Source organism: Chiloscyllium plagiosum, chromosome 3 (assembly GCF_004010195.1).
Source record: "Chiloscyllium plagiosum isolate BGI_BamShark_2017 chromosome 3, ASM401019v2, whole genome shotgun sequence".
Classification (NCBI taxonomy): domain Eukaryota; kingdom Metazoa; phylum Chordata; class Chondrichthyes; order Orectolobiformes; family Hemiscylliidae; genus Chiloscyllium; species Chiloscyllium plagiosum.
Window position 1 is genome coordinate 232,758 of NC_057712.1, and position 14,440 is coordinate 247,197.

A 14,440-nucleotide genomic window follows, 5' to 3' on the forward strand; every position below is an offset into this window, starting at 1 on the left:
AGAGATGTTAGGGGTAGGTTCTTTACTCAGTGAGTCGTGAGTTCATGGAATGCCCTGCCAGTAGCAGTGGTGGACTCTCCCTCATTATGGGCATTTAAGCGGGCATTGGATAGGCATATGGAGGATAGTGGGCTAGTGTAGGTTAGGTGGGCTTGGATCGGCGCAACATCGAGGGCCGAAGGGCCTGTACTGCGCTGTATTCTTCTATGTTCTATGTTCTATAGATTTACAAGAAAGATACCTGGACTTCAATGATTGAGTTCTGAGAAGAAAGTTTACAAATTAGGCCTGTCTTCTCTGAAGTTTAGAAAGCTAAAAGGTAGTCTAATCAAAGTCTTCAAGATTTTAACAGGAAAAGACAGGGTAGATAAACATGAACTATTTCTGCTAGTTGAGGATTCTAGAACCAGGGGGCGTAGTCTGAGAATTACGGCCAGATTGTTCAGGAGATGGTAGGAAGCACTTCTATACAGGGAGAAAGTGGGGACTGCAGATGCTGGAGATCAGAGCTTAAAAATGTGTTGCTGGAAAAGCGCAGCAGGTCAGGCAGCATCAAAGGAACAGGAGAATCGACGTTTCCGGCATAAGGATTCCTGAAGAAGGGCTTGTGCCCGAAACGTCGATTCTCCTGTTCCTTTGATGCTGCCTGACCTGCTGTGCTTTTCCAGCAATACATTTTTAAGCACTTCTATACACATAAACACTCTCCCACAAACAGCAGCGGATACTGGATCAGTAGTTAATTATAATTCGGAGATGCCGGTGTTGGACTGGGGTGTACAAAGTTAAAAATCACACAACACCAGGTTATAGTCCAACAGGTTTAATTGGAAGCACACTAGCTTTTGGAGCGACGCTCCTTCACCTGACAGTCACCTGATGAAGGAGCGTCGCTCCGAAAGCTAGTGTGCTTCCAGTTAAACCTGTTGGACTATAACCTGGTGTTGTGTGATTTTTATTTAATTATAAGCTTGAGATAGACATATTTACGGGGAGAAAGTGAGGTCTGCAGATGCTGGAGATCAAAGTTGAAACTTTATTGCTGGAACAGCACAGCAGGTCAGGCAGCATCCAGGGAACAGGAGATTCGACGTTTCGGGCACAGGCCCTTCTTCAGGAATGGCCTGTGCCCGAAACAGCGACCCAAGTGGAAAATGAAGTGTTCAGGAATCAGGATTCCTGAAGAAGGGCTTGTGCCCGAAACGTCGAATTTCCTGTTCCCTGGATGCTGCCTGACCTGCTGTGCTGTTCCAGCAATAAAGTTTCAACATAGACATATTTACAGCTTTTCCACTGTTGCCAAGGTCAGGGGCCATTTAAAATAGGTTAAGAATTTAAAAAAAAATATATAGCTTAAAGACAGTCCATCAATCCTGACCCAGCTCATCAGTGAAGCATACGCCACATTTCCTCTTCCTCTGCCCAGCTGCCATCTACACTGGACCAAACAGGACTGAAGTCACCACTCTTCAGGCACCATCTTTTGCCACTGGGCTGTGGGGAGGGCCCTGGGGAACATTGTTGAACAGAGAGACCATGGGGTTCAGGTACATAATTCCTTGAAAGTGGTGTCAGAGCTAGATAAGGTGGTGAAGAAGGCATTTTGCATGCTTGCCTTCATTGATCAAAGCATTAAATATCGCAGTTGGGACATCGTGTTGTGGCTGCACAGGAGATTGAGACCACTTATGGAGTATTGCATATAATTCTAATTGCCCTGCTACAGGAATGATATTATTCAATTGAAAAATGAACAGAAAACATTTAAGGATGTTATTGGGCTTGGAGGCTTTGAGTAATAATGAGGGGCAGGGTAGTCTGGGACTTCTTTTCCCTGGAGTATAGGAGTTGAGTGGTCACCTTCTCAAGGTTTTTAAAATCATGAGAGGCATGGATAAGGTGAATAGCAAAGGTCTCTTCCCTAGGGTAGGGGAGTTCAAAACTAGCGGACATAGATTTAAGATGAGAGGTGAAAGATTTAAAAGGAACCTAGAGGAGCAAATGTTTCATGCAGAGGATGATGTACATACAGAATAAGCTGCCAGAGGAAGTGTTTTTTAAAATTCAGTCACGGGATAAGGGCATCGCTGGCCAAGCTCGCGCTTATTGCTCATACCTAATTGCCCAGAGGGTAGTTAATAATTAACCACGTTGTTGTGGGTCTGGAGTCACATGTAGGCCAGACCAGGTAAGGATGGCAGATTCCTTCCCTAAAGGGCATAGGTGAACCAGATGTGTTTTTTCCAACAATCGACAATGAATTCATGGTCATCATTAGACTCTTAATTCCAGATTTTACTGAGTTCAAATTACAGCATCTGCCATGGCGGGATACGAACCCAGCTTTCCAGAACATTACTTGAGTCTCTGGATTAACAGTCCAGTGATAATACCACTCGGCCATTGCCTCCCCTTATGTAGATACAATTCAATGTTAAAAAGACATTTGGACAGGTACATGAATAGGAAAGGTTAAGAGGGATGTGGGCCAATGAGTCTAGTTTAGTTTGAGAAACCTGGTCGACATGGATGAGTTGGACCAAAGGGTCAGTTTCCGTACTATATGACTGTATGTAAAACTTCAATCTCGGTTTCCATTTATACAATCCTTGCTGCAGGGCGAAAGAAATTTTGCATTAGACTTGATGTAAATCTGATATGATAGCAACTGAGTCTCGGAGTGAAGGATTTTCAGTCAAATGTCTGATCGCAATTTGTATTTGCATTGTTATTCACTCTTTAATTACACCTTTATAGATTTGCAAAATAGTGGAGCATTGTTATGTCTTAGTCTTGCAATGCTGAACAGTTTTCTGTCATGTACATTTATAGTGTTAGTAGGCATAACTTTTGACATGTGCTATGGGGCTGATTACTTTGATATGTTTTGAGTAGTGCTTTGGATTGGATTGGCAAAATAATTGTAGAGTGCTGCAGATTCCTAATGAAGAGTAATTTCTATTAATTACTAACCTGTAGTGCGATTTAGTGTGTTAGTCTACTTTAAATCTTGTCATCAGCAAGGCGTTCGAAAAGGTTCCCCACAGTAGGCTATTATACAAAATGTGGAGGAATGGGATTGTGGGAGGCATAGCAGTTTGGATCAGTAATTGGCTTGCTGAAAGAAAATAGAGATTTGTAGTTGATGGAACATGTTCAGTTGGTGTCCAGTTACTAGCGGCGTACCGCAAGGGTCGGTGTTGGGTCCACTGCTGTTCGTCATTTTTATAAATGACCTGGATGAGGGCTTCGGGTGGGTTAGTAAATTTGCGGACGACACTAAGATCGGTGGAGTTGTGGATAGTGATGCAGGATGTAGTAGGTTGAAGAAAGACATAGGTTGCACAGCTGGGCTGAGAGGTGGCAAATGGAGTTTAATGTGGACAAGTGTGAGGTGATACACTTTGGATGTAGTAATCGGAATGCAAAGTACTGGGCTAATGGTAAGATTCTTGGTAGTGTAGATGAGCAGAGAGATCTCGGTGTCCATGTCCACCGATCCCTGAACGTTGCCACCCAGATTGACAGGGTTGTTAAGAAGGCATACTGTGTTTTGGCCTTTATTAATAGAGGGATTGAGTTCTGGAATCAGGAGGTTATGCTGCAGCTGTACAAAGCTCTGGTATGGCCACACTTGGAGTCTTGAAAACAGTTCTGGTCACCGCATTATAAGAAGGATGTGGAAGCTTTGGAAAGGGTGCAGGGGGATTTACTAGGATGTTGCCTGATATGGAAGGCATGTCTTACGAGGAAAGGCTGAGGGCCTTGAGGCTGTTTTCGTTAGAGAGAAGAAGGTTGAGAGTTGACTTAATACAGACCTATAAGATAATCAGAGGGTCAGATAGGGTGGACAGGGAGAGCCTTTTTCCAAGTATGGGGACGGCAAACACAAGGGGACACGACTTTAAAGTGAGGGGAGATAGGTAGAAGACAGATGTCAGAGGTAGTTTCTTTACTCGGAGAGTAATAAGGATATGGAATGCGTTGCCTGCAACGGTAGTAGATTCGCCAAGTTTAAGTGCGTTTGTTGTCATTGGACAGGCATATGGACGTACATGGAAGAGCGTAGGTGGAATGGGCTTAAAATTAGTATGTCAACCTTCAGCAACTGTTTCACCATGACACCAAGGTCTCGTTGTACCTCAACTTTTCCTAAACTGCTTCCATTCTGATAATTTGCCTTCCTATTTTCATGACCAAAGTGAATAATCTCACATTTATCTACATTATATTGTATTTGCCCACTCAGCCAGTCTGTCCAAGTCACCCTGCGGCCTCTTAGCATCTCCTCACAGCACACACTGCAACCCAGCTTAGTGTTCTGTGCAAAACTGGAGATCTGGCATTCATTTGTTCCATCCAAATTGTTAATGTATATTGTGAACAGCTGGAGTCCCAGCACTGAACCTGTGGTACACCTCTTGTCACGGCCTGCAACTCTGTAAAGGGCCCATTTATTCCAAATCTCTGCTTCCTGTCTGCCAACCATTTCTCTATCCATGTCAATACATTGCCTTCCATACCATGAGGTTTAAATTTGCTTACTATTCTCTCATGTGGAAATATGTCAAAGTTTTTTTGAAAGTCCAGATACACAACATCTATTGATTCACCCTTGTCCACTCAACTGGTCAGATTCTCAAAAAATTCCAGACGATTTATGAAGCATGATTTCCCTTTAGTGAGTTCATGCTGTCTAGGACATTGACCGCCTCAACCTGTCCACCCCTCTCTCACCCACTCCAACCTCTCACCCTCGCAACGTGCAGCCCTCCACTCCTGCCGCTCCAACCCCAACCTCACTATCAAACCAGCAGACAAGGGAGGTGCGGTGGTAGTTTGGCGCACCGATCTTTACATTGCTGAGGCTTAAACGCCAGCTCGCGGACACCACATCCTACTGCCCCCTTGAACATGACCCCACCTTCCACCACCAAATCATCATCTCCCAGACCATCCATTACCTCATCACCTCAGGGGATCTCCCATCCACCGCCTCCAACCTCATAGTCCCACAACCCCGCACCGCCCGTTTCTATCTCCTGCCCAAAATCCACAAACCTGACTGCCCCGGCCGACCCATTGTCTCAGCCTGCTCCTGCCCAACCGAACTCATCTCGGCATACCTCGACACGGTCCTGACACCCTTAGTCCAAGAACTCCCCACCTACGTTCGTGACACCACCCACGCCCTCCACCTCCGCCAGGATTTCCGCTTCCCCGGTCCCCAACGCCTCATCTTCACCATAGACATCCAGTCCCTGTACACCTCCATCCCCCATCACGAAGGACTCAAAGCACTCCGCTTCTCCCTTTCCCGCCGTACCACCCAGTACCCTTCCACCGACACCCTCCTTCGACTGACCGAACTGGTCCTCACCCTGAACAACTTTCCTTTCCAATCCTCCCACTTTCTCCAAACAAAAGGAGTAGCCATGGGCACCCGCATGGGCACCAGCTATGCCTGCCTCTTCGTAGGGTATGTGGAACAATCCATCTTCCGCAAAAACACTGGCCGCACCCCCCCACCTTTTCCGTGAGAGAAACTTAAGAGACTCTTAGATAGGCACATGGAACAAAGTAAATGGAAGCATGTAGGTTAGTCTGATCTTAGAGAAGATAAATGGCACAACGTCGAGGGATGAAGGTCCGAACTGCATGCATTCCTGTAGCACTGTGAGCTCAAAAACTGCATGAAGTCATGTAAAACTCCGTTATCTCACTTTTAGATGAGAATCAATCTAAACATCATGGCATAGAGAGAGAACACAGGGAGGCAACACCGTCACCATATTGTCGAGCTCTTGTTAGCAGTTAACCTGAGAATGCAACTTTAAAAAAAAAGGTTTTGTGATTTTCATATGAAAGAAATTAAACTATCATGGTATTCTAACATATGAAAGGCTAACAATCAAATTTTCAATATATAATTTCAGTTACATCACACTGCAAATTTGTCCTATAAATTCTGTGTTAGGATTGAGCCCTCCACTATCACCTGATGAAGGAGCGATGCTGCGAAAGCTCGAGTGCTTCCAATGAAACCTGTTGGACTATCACCTGGTGTTGTGTGATTTTTAACTTTGTACACCCCATTCCCACACCAGCATCTTCAAATCAGGACTGTTCTTTGTTCTGTGCTCTATGAAAGTGCTCAAGTAGACTTGGACATTGAGGAAGATTTGAGACTTGGAGCAGGTCAGACTGGTCTTAGTGAAGGGCAAGGCCGGCTTAGGATGTGAATGGCCTGCCCCTGTTTCTGATGTTCTCCCATTCTGTTATTGGAAAGTTAGTTGGTGTTATTTTCCTTGAAGGTCTTTTACGGAATGTTGCAATCAGTGATACCAGCGGATTTTGTGAGCCGTCGCTGGGTGAGTTTTGGGGCCTGTATTCACAGTGAATCTGGGTCTCCAACATGAACAACAAATTACGCACAAGTTACAAAGAGGGGCAGCCATTCGCTTTTCCAGCAACACATTTTTCAGCTCTGATCTCCAGCATCTGCTGTCCTCACTTTCTCCTAGGACTGATTCTGTCACTGCTTTCCAAATGCTCAGTTATTTCCTTCTCAATAATTGACTCCAGCATTTTCCTCACCGCTATCAGGCTCACCCGATCTATAATTCCCCATTTTCTCGCTCCCTCCTTTTTTAAAGAGTGCCAAATCTAATAGCATTTTTCCTTGTGTATTTAGGTTTTTTTGTGTAAAGTTCTGAAAACAGGAGCTGCTAATGTATAATGAAGGAAATGAGGCACCTGGGACATGATTTGAAGTACTCTATCAGGTTGGAAATGATTGTGAAATGAGCAACACAAGGAATTGGGGGGGGTGTAAAATAGAATAGGTGAATTGAATGCCAAGTTATTTATAAAAAGATAAAGATAGAAAATGATGAAGAAAAAATAATTTTAAAAAAAATCAGATTTTATTTTCCAATATCCAATAAGTAATTGCTTAAGGAATGAGACTCCATCCTTATACAGTTAATATTTGGGACCAGAGAGGTTAGTTGGCAGTATTCATCATTTGATATGTCACTTAGAATAATTTCTTACAACTAATTCAAGTTTACTGAAACATTTGACTCCATAACAGACTATTTGCATCTCTTGAGTCCAGATCTTTCTCTGGCAAATTTAGTCTAGGTCTATTGTATTATAATAGCAACTATTTGTTTCATTTTAAACTGTGCATTTTTTAGGAAATTAGTGGTAGAGCTGCCCATCACGGACAGTAGCGTTTCAAAATCCGGTTTTAACCACATATCTGCCTTGCCTAAAGTTATGACTTGGGGATGCGGTGTTGGACTGGGGTGGACAAAGTTAAAAATCACGCAACACCAGGTTATAGTCCAACAGTTTATTTTGAAGCACTAGCTTTCAGAGCGCTGGTCTTTCATCAGGTGGTTGTGTGGAATAAGTAACTGTGCTTCGAAAGCTAGTGCTTCCAAATAAACCTGTTGGACTATAACTTGGTGTTGTGATTTTTAACTTTGGTCTAAAGTAGTACAGCATTTTCACATAAGTAGAAAGTACTGTTACTCTTGCTTATATATCAATAGCAAAACTACAGGCAATTATATTTGTTCTTTAAGCTCCTAACATTAGCATTAATGTAAAATGGCATGTGAGTAATCTGGAGAATAGTTGCTACATGGAGGGTGGCATGTATATGGAGCGAACTGTCAATTGAAGTGGTAGAGGCATGTACAAATACATTATTTAAAAGACCTTTAGACGGATACATGGCTAGGAAAGGTTGAGAGGGATTTGGATTAAAATCAACCAGGTAGAAGTGGGGACTGCAGATGCTGGAGATTTAGTCAAGATTAGAATGGTACTGGAAAAGCACCTTTCCTGATGAAAGGCTTTTGCCCGAAAAGTCGAATTTTTTTTTTGTTTTTTTTTCCTGTTCCTCGGATGCTGCCTGACCTGCTCTGCTTTTCCAGCACCACTCTAATCTTGACTCTAATCTCCAGCAACTGCAGTACCCACTTCTGTCTTAGAGGGGTATGGTCCAAATACAGGCAAATTGGATTAGTTCAGTTGAGGAAACCTGGTCATCATGGGCGAATTGCGCCGAAGGTTCACTAGACTGATCCCCGGGATTGCAGGACTGACATATGAAGAAAGATTGAATTGACTGGGCTTGTCTGCACTGGAATTTAGAAGAAAGAGAAATATGAGAGATATATAGAAATCCTGATGGCACTGGACACACTCACTGTGGGAAGAATGTTTCTGATGTCTGGTAAGTCCAGAACTAGGGGTCACCGTCTAAGGAATAAGGGGTAAGGCATTCAGATAAGGAAGAATTTCTTCACTCAGTTGTTGGGAAACTGTTGGGGCCAGTTTGTTAGATATATTAAAGCGGGAATTAAATGTGACCCTTGTGGCTAGAGGTATCACAGGCTATGTATAGAAAGTGGGAAGGGGCTACTGAGACTGCATGATCATATTGAATGGTGTTGCAAGCTCCAAGGGCTGAATGGCCTCCTCCTGCACCTGTCTTCTATGAAGGGCATGGTTCCGTGCTGTATACTTCTATGACTCTATATCTGTTTATGTCACATGTCAGCATGAAAACCAAACTGTTGGTTTGTCCATAAATGTATTGTGTGTATAGTCTTTGAAACTATTATACTTTACACACTAGAATGGAGGACACTTTTTTTGACTTCTCATTCAGTTTTATTTTTTTATAAGCCTTTTTATGCTTCTAATTTTAAAGAATGCTGGATCAAAAATCATAGCTTATGTGTGGTGTATGGCTTGTTCTATGCATTATTGAGCCAGAGTTTTGTTCATTTATTCATTCATGGAGTGTGAGCATCTTCTCAAAACTCGCCATCACTCATTAGACCAGCGTTTACTGCTCATTCCTTATTGCCTTTGAGAAGGTGATGATGTTCCGTTCTGAATTGCTGTGGTCCATAAAGAGTAGTTGCACATGCAACTCTCTTAGGAAGGGAATTGCAGGTGAAGGAACAACAGTCAGGATGTTGTATGGTTTGGATGGGAATAATCGGGTGGTATGATCCCATGCTTGTGTTGCCCTTGTCCTTCTGGAATTGTTGAAGGAATTTTGATTTACTACAGTATGTTTTGTAGATCAAATACACTACTGTCACTATGCATTTTGATGGTATATGGAATGAATTTTGAAGGTGGTAATCAAGATGCCCTCCCAGCATTTACCCTGTCAAGGGATTTAAGAATCCTATAGGTTTCAATGAGATTGTCTCTTTCTTCTCAATTCCAGTGAGTCAAGTCCCAATTTGTTGAGCCCTTGCTCATAAGACAATCCCTCCATACCAGGGATCATTTTAGTGAGCCTTTTCTGCACTAGCTCCAATGAAATGATATATTTCCTTAATTAAGGGGATCAAAACTGCTCGCAGTACTCCAGATGTGACCTTACCAGGACCTTGTGCGGTATGACTTCCCTACTCTTATACCCATGGGAGACTGATTAGCAAGGTTAGATCTCACGGGGAGAACTAGGCATTTGGATACAGAACTGGCTCAAAGGTAGGGAAGATAGAGGGTGATGGTAGAGTGTTGTTTTTCAGACTGGAGGCCTGTGACCAGTGGAGTGCCACAAGAATCGGTGCTGGGACCTCTACTTTTTGTCATTTACATAAATGATTTGGATGCGAGCATAAGAGGTACAGTTAGTAAGATGACACCAAAATCGGAGGTGTAGTGGACAGCGAAGAGGGTTACCTCAGATTACAACAGGATGGATAGGGTAAATAGGCAAAGTCTTTTCCCTGGGGTCGGGTAGTCCACAACTAGAGGGCATAGGTTTAGGGTGAGAGGGGAAAGATATAAAAGAGACCTACAGAGCAACGTTTTCATGCAGAGGGTAGTACATGTGTGGAATGAGCTGCAAGAGGAAGTGGTGGAGGCTGTTCCAATTGCAACATTTAGGAGGCATTTGGATGAGTATATGATAAGGAAAGGTTTGGAGGGATACGGGCCGGGTGCTGGCAGGTAGGAATAATTTGGTTGGGATATCTGGTCGGCATGGACGGGTTGGACCGAAGGGTCTGTTTCCATGCTGTACATCTCTATGACTCACTTGAAATGAGAGCCAACATTCCGTTAGCCTTTCTGACTATCTGCTGCACATGTGTGCTGGTTTTGTGTTTCATTCACAAGTCCCTCCATCCTGGAACAAGTCTGGTGAATCTTCATTGCCATTGTAATGATGATACCTTTTCAGGGTAAGGAGGCCAGAACTACACACACTACCCCAGGTGCAGTCAAAGCCTTTATACAATTGAAACAAATGGGCGGCACGGTGGCACAGCAGTTAGCACTGCTGCCTTGCAGCGCTAGAGACCCGGGTTCAATTCGTGCCTCAGGCTCCTGTGAGGAGTTTGCACATTCTCCCCGTGTCTGCGTGGGTTTTCTCCAGGTACTCTGGTTTCGTCCCACAGTCCAAAAATGTACAGGTTAAGTGAATTGGCCTTGCTAAATTGCCTGTAGTGTTAGGTGAAGGGGAATGGGTCTGGGTGGGTTGCGCTTCGGCAGGTCGGTGTGGACTCGTTGGGCCGAAGGGCCTGTTTCCACACTGTAAGTAATCTAAAAGACTTCACTGCCCTTGTACTCAAATTCTCTTGCAATAAAGGCTAACATTTCACCCGCCTTCCTAATAGTTTGCTGAACCTGCATGTTAACCTGCAGGAGACAGAGGGTAGAGGTGGAAGGGTGCTTTTTGAAATGGAGGGCTGTGTCTAGTGATATTCCACAGGGGTCAGTGCTGAGACCTCTGTTCGTGATCTACATCAAAGATTGGGAGGAAAGCATTGTGGAAAGCGGGGAGAATTGTCAAAGGATACGGCAGGATATAGACCAGAAATGTGTCAGATGAGTTTAATCTGGGCAAATGTGAAGTGATGTATTTTGGATGGTTAAGCATGTGTGGAAATTATATGGTGACTGGCAGAACCCTTTGGAGTATTTATATGCAGAGGGATCTGGTTGTGCAGGTCCACAGGTCACTGAAGGTGACAGCGCAGGTAGATAATGTGGTAAGAAAGGCTTATGGTATGCTTGCCTTCTTTGGAAGGCATGATGTGGAGGTGCTGGTGTTGGACTGGGGTGGGCAAAGGTAAAAATCACACAACCTTGGGTTATAGTCCAACAGGTTTATTTGGAAGTACAAGCTTTTGGAGTGCTCCTCCTTCATCAGGTAGCTAGGGAAGCAGGATCATAGGACACAATTTATAGTAAAAGATCAAAGTGTCACACAACTGATGTGATGTATCGAACAAACCTAAATTGCTGTTAAGTCTTTCATCACTTAGAATGGATTGCAGGTTTCGATTTAATTAAAATGTAAATCCCAGAACGGAGCAGCGTTCCGAAAGCTTGTACTTCTAAATAAACCTGTTGGACTAAACCTGGTGTTGTAATTTGTACTTGTTGTGGTTCTGCTCGCCGAGCTGGGAATTTGTGTTGCAGACGTTTCATCCCCTGTCTAGGTGACATCCTCAGTGCTTGTAGTGGTTTGAATCTGCCGCTTCCGGTTGTCAGTTCCGGTTTCTAGCTATGAAGGTTGGATAGACTGGGTTTGTTTTCACTGAAACACAGGAGGTTGAGGGGCGATCTGATAGACGTTTATAAGATTGTGAATGGCATAGATAGAGTGGAAAGTATGTGGCTTTTTCGGTGGGGCGGGGTTAATTACTAGGGGGCACAGGTTTACGGTGCAATGGAGCATGTTTTCAAGAGAGACTTTTCACACAAAAGATGATACTGGGGTGGTGATGGCCGAGTGGCATTATCGCTGGACCGTTAATCCAAGGATGCAGATAATGTTCTGGGGATCTGCTTTCGAATCCCACCACAGCAGATGGTGGAATTTTAATGAAATAAAAATGAAAATCTGGAATTAAGAGTCTAATGATGACCACAGATCTCATTGTCAATTGTTAGGAAAAACCCATCTGGTAAGCCAGACCAGGGAAGGAAACTGCTATCCTTGCCTGGTCTGGCTTACATGTGACTCCAGACCCAAAGCAATGTGGTTGACTCTTAACTGCCCTCTGGGCAATTAGGGATAGGCAATAAATGCTGGGCCGAGCCAGCGACGCCCTCATCCCGTAACTGAATTTAAAAAAAGAATGAAAGGTGCCTGGAATGCATTGCCACAGTGCGTGGTGGAAGCATGACAGCAGCATTCAAGAAGCACTTGGACAAATACATGAATAGGAAGGGAATAGAGGAATATCGATTGTGTAAGTGAAGTCAGTTTTAGTATGAAAGGGCAAAATATGGTGGCGCAAGCTTAGAGGGCTGAAGAGTCTGTTCCTGGTTTGTATTATTATTTGTTCAGTGACATATTGACATGGACAGCCTTTGTACATTTACAGTTTCTAACCTCTTAACATATTTTTAAAAAAATTCTCCGCACATCTGTTTCTCCAACCAAAGTGAATAACCACCTGTTTTTCTCCAATATGTTCCATCTGTCACGTTCTTGCCGATTCAAGCGCTATTGGTCAATCCACAATGCCGTTGGGAAGGGAATTCAAAGATCAAAACCTTGGAATTCCCTTCCCAACGGCATTTTGGATTGACCTATAGCACTTGGACTGCAGCAGTTCGAGGTCAGTGCACCACCACTTTCACAAAGGCAACTAGGAAAGGGCAATAAATACTAGCCCAGCCAGTAATACCCACATCCCACAAATGAATTTTTTAAAAATCACTTTACATCTTTCTCTCCATGCACATTCCTGCTTAGCTTTGTATCACCTGTAAATTTTATGATGATTTATTGTCAACTGGACCAAAGGACAGTGAAAAGCTTTGTTTGCGAGCAGTAAAGGCAGATCATAGTGAGCAAGGACATACAGATCATAGGGTGAAAAACTTGAACAAAGTAAGACATACAAGTTACACCTTGTGCGAGGCAAGATCAACATTAATAAGATCATAAGTCACTACAACGGATAGTGAGGACAACTGAGAGGGTTGTCGCGGTCTCTCTTCCCTCTATGACAGACATTTACACCACCCTGCATCTGAAAGGCTAAGAGCATTGTGGAAGACCCCACACACCCCTCACTCAAACTCTTCTCCCTCCTGCCATCTGGCAGTATCTGTGCAACAGTTTCTTCCCCTGAGCCATCAGGCTCCTAAACACTTTGATCAGACTCTATTCCATCTGAAACTCTTTACACAATTTGGAATTGCTGCTAGAATAATGTTTTATTAATTATCTTTCTTTTATTACACTGCAAGTTGCACATCTCTGTACCTATTGTCTTGAATTAATGTGCTGTGTGTTTCACACTGTTTATGCACTTTATGCCACCCTGTGTATAATCGTGTAGTTTGTGCTGTCCAGGTAGCGCCATCCTGGAGGAACACTGCCTTGTTTTTACTGCATCAGTTGTACATGATAGAAATTACAAATAAAGTTACTCCTGACTCATCAGCCCAATAATGGTAGGGAAGAAGCTGTTATTGAACCTGCTGGTATGTGGGTTCAAGCTTCTGTATCTTCTGCCTGACAGAAGGGATTGTAGGAGAGCATTACTAGGATGGGATAGTTCTTTGATGTTGACAGCCTTTCTGTGACAACAAGACATGTAAATGGAGACCATGGATGGAAGGTTGGCTTGGGCTGTGTACACAAACTTCTGTAGTTTCTTAGAATTTGCAAATACTCTCTCCTACAAATAATTGATATGATATTTATGTTGAGCTTCTTGGCTATTGCTGGAGCTGCACCCATTCAGGCAATAGATAATAGGTGCAGGAGTAGGCCATTCTTCCCTTCGAGCCTGCACCACAATTCAATATGATCATGGCTGATCATCCTTAATCAGTATCCTCTTCCTGCCTTATCTCTATAACCCTTGATTCCACTATCCTTGAGGGCTCTATCCAACTCTTTCTTAAATGAATCCAGAGACTGGGCCTTCACTGCCCTCTGGGGAAGAGCATTCCACACAGCCACCACTCTCTGGGTGAAGAAGTTTCTCCTCATCTCTGTCCTAAATGGTCTATCCCGTATTTTCAAGCTGTGTCCTCTGGTTCGGCACTCACCCATCAGCGGAAACCTGTTTCCGGCCGCCAAAGTGTGCAAACCTTTAATAATCTTGTATGTCTCAATCAGATCCCCTCTCAGTCTTCTAAACTCAAGGGTATACAAGCTCAGTCGCTCCAGTCTTTCAGTGTAAGGTAATCCCACCATTCCAGGAATTGACCTCGTGAACCTACGCTGCACTGTCTCAATAGCCAGAATGTCTTTCCTCAAATTTGGAGACCCAGAACTGCACGCAGTACTCCAGGTGTGGTCTCACCAGGGCCCTGTACAGCTGTAGAAGAATCTCTTTGCTTTTATACTCAATCCCTCTTGTTATGAAGGCCAGCATGCTATTGGCCTTCTTCACTACCTGCTGTACCTGCATGCTTACCT

The 14,440-nt window shown here is 43.7% G+C and overlaps 1 protein-coding gene across 1 annotated transcript in view; it reads left to right on the forward strand.

The window, feature by feature from the left end:
• The window catches only part of hadhaa (hydroxyacyl-CoA dehydrogenase trifunctional multienzyme complex subunit alpha a), a 126,914-nt gene that overhangs the window by 93,898 nt on the left and 18,576 nt on the right, over window positions 1–14,440 (forward strand). The window lies entirely within an intron of this gene.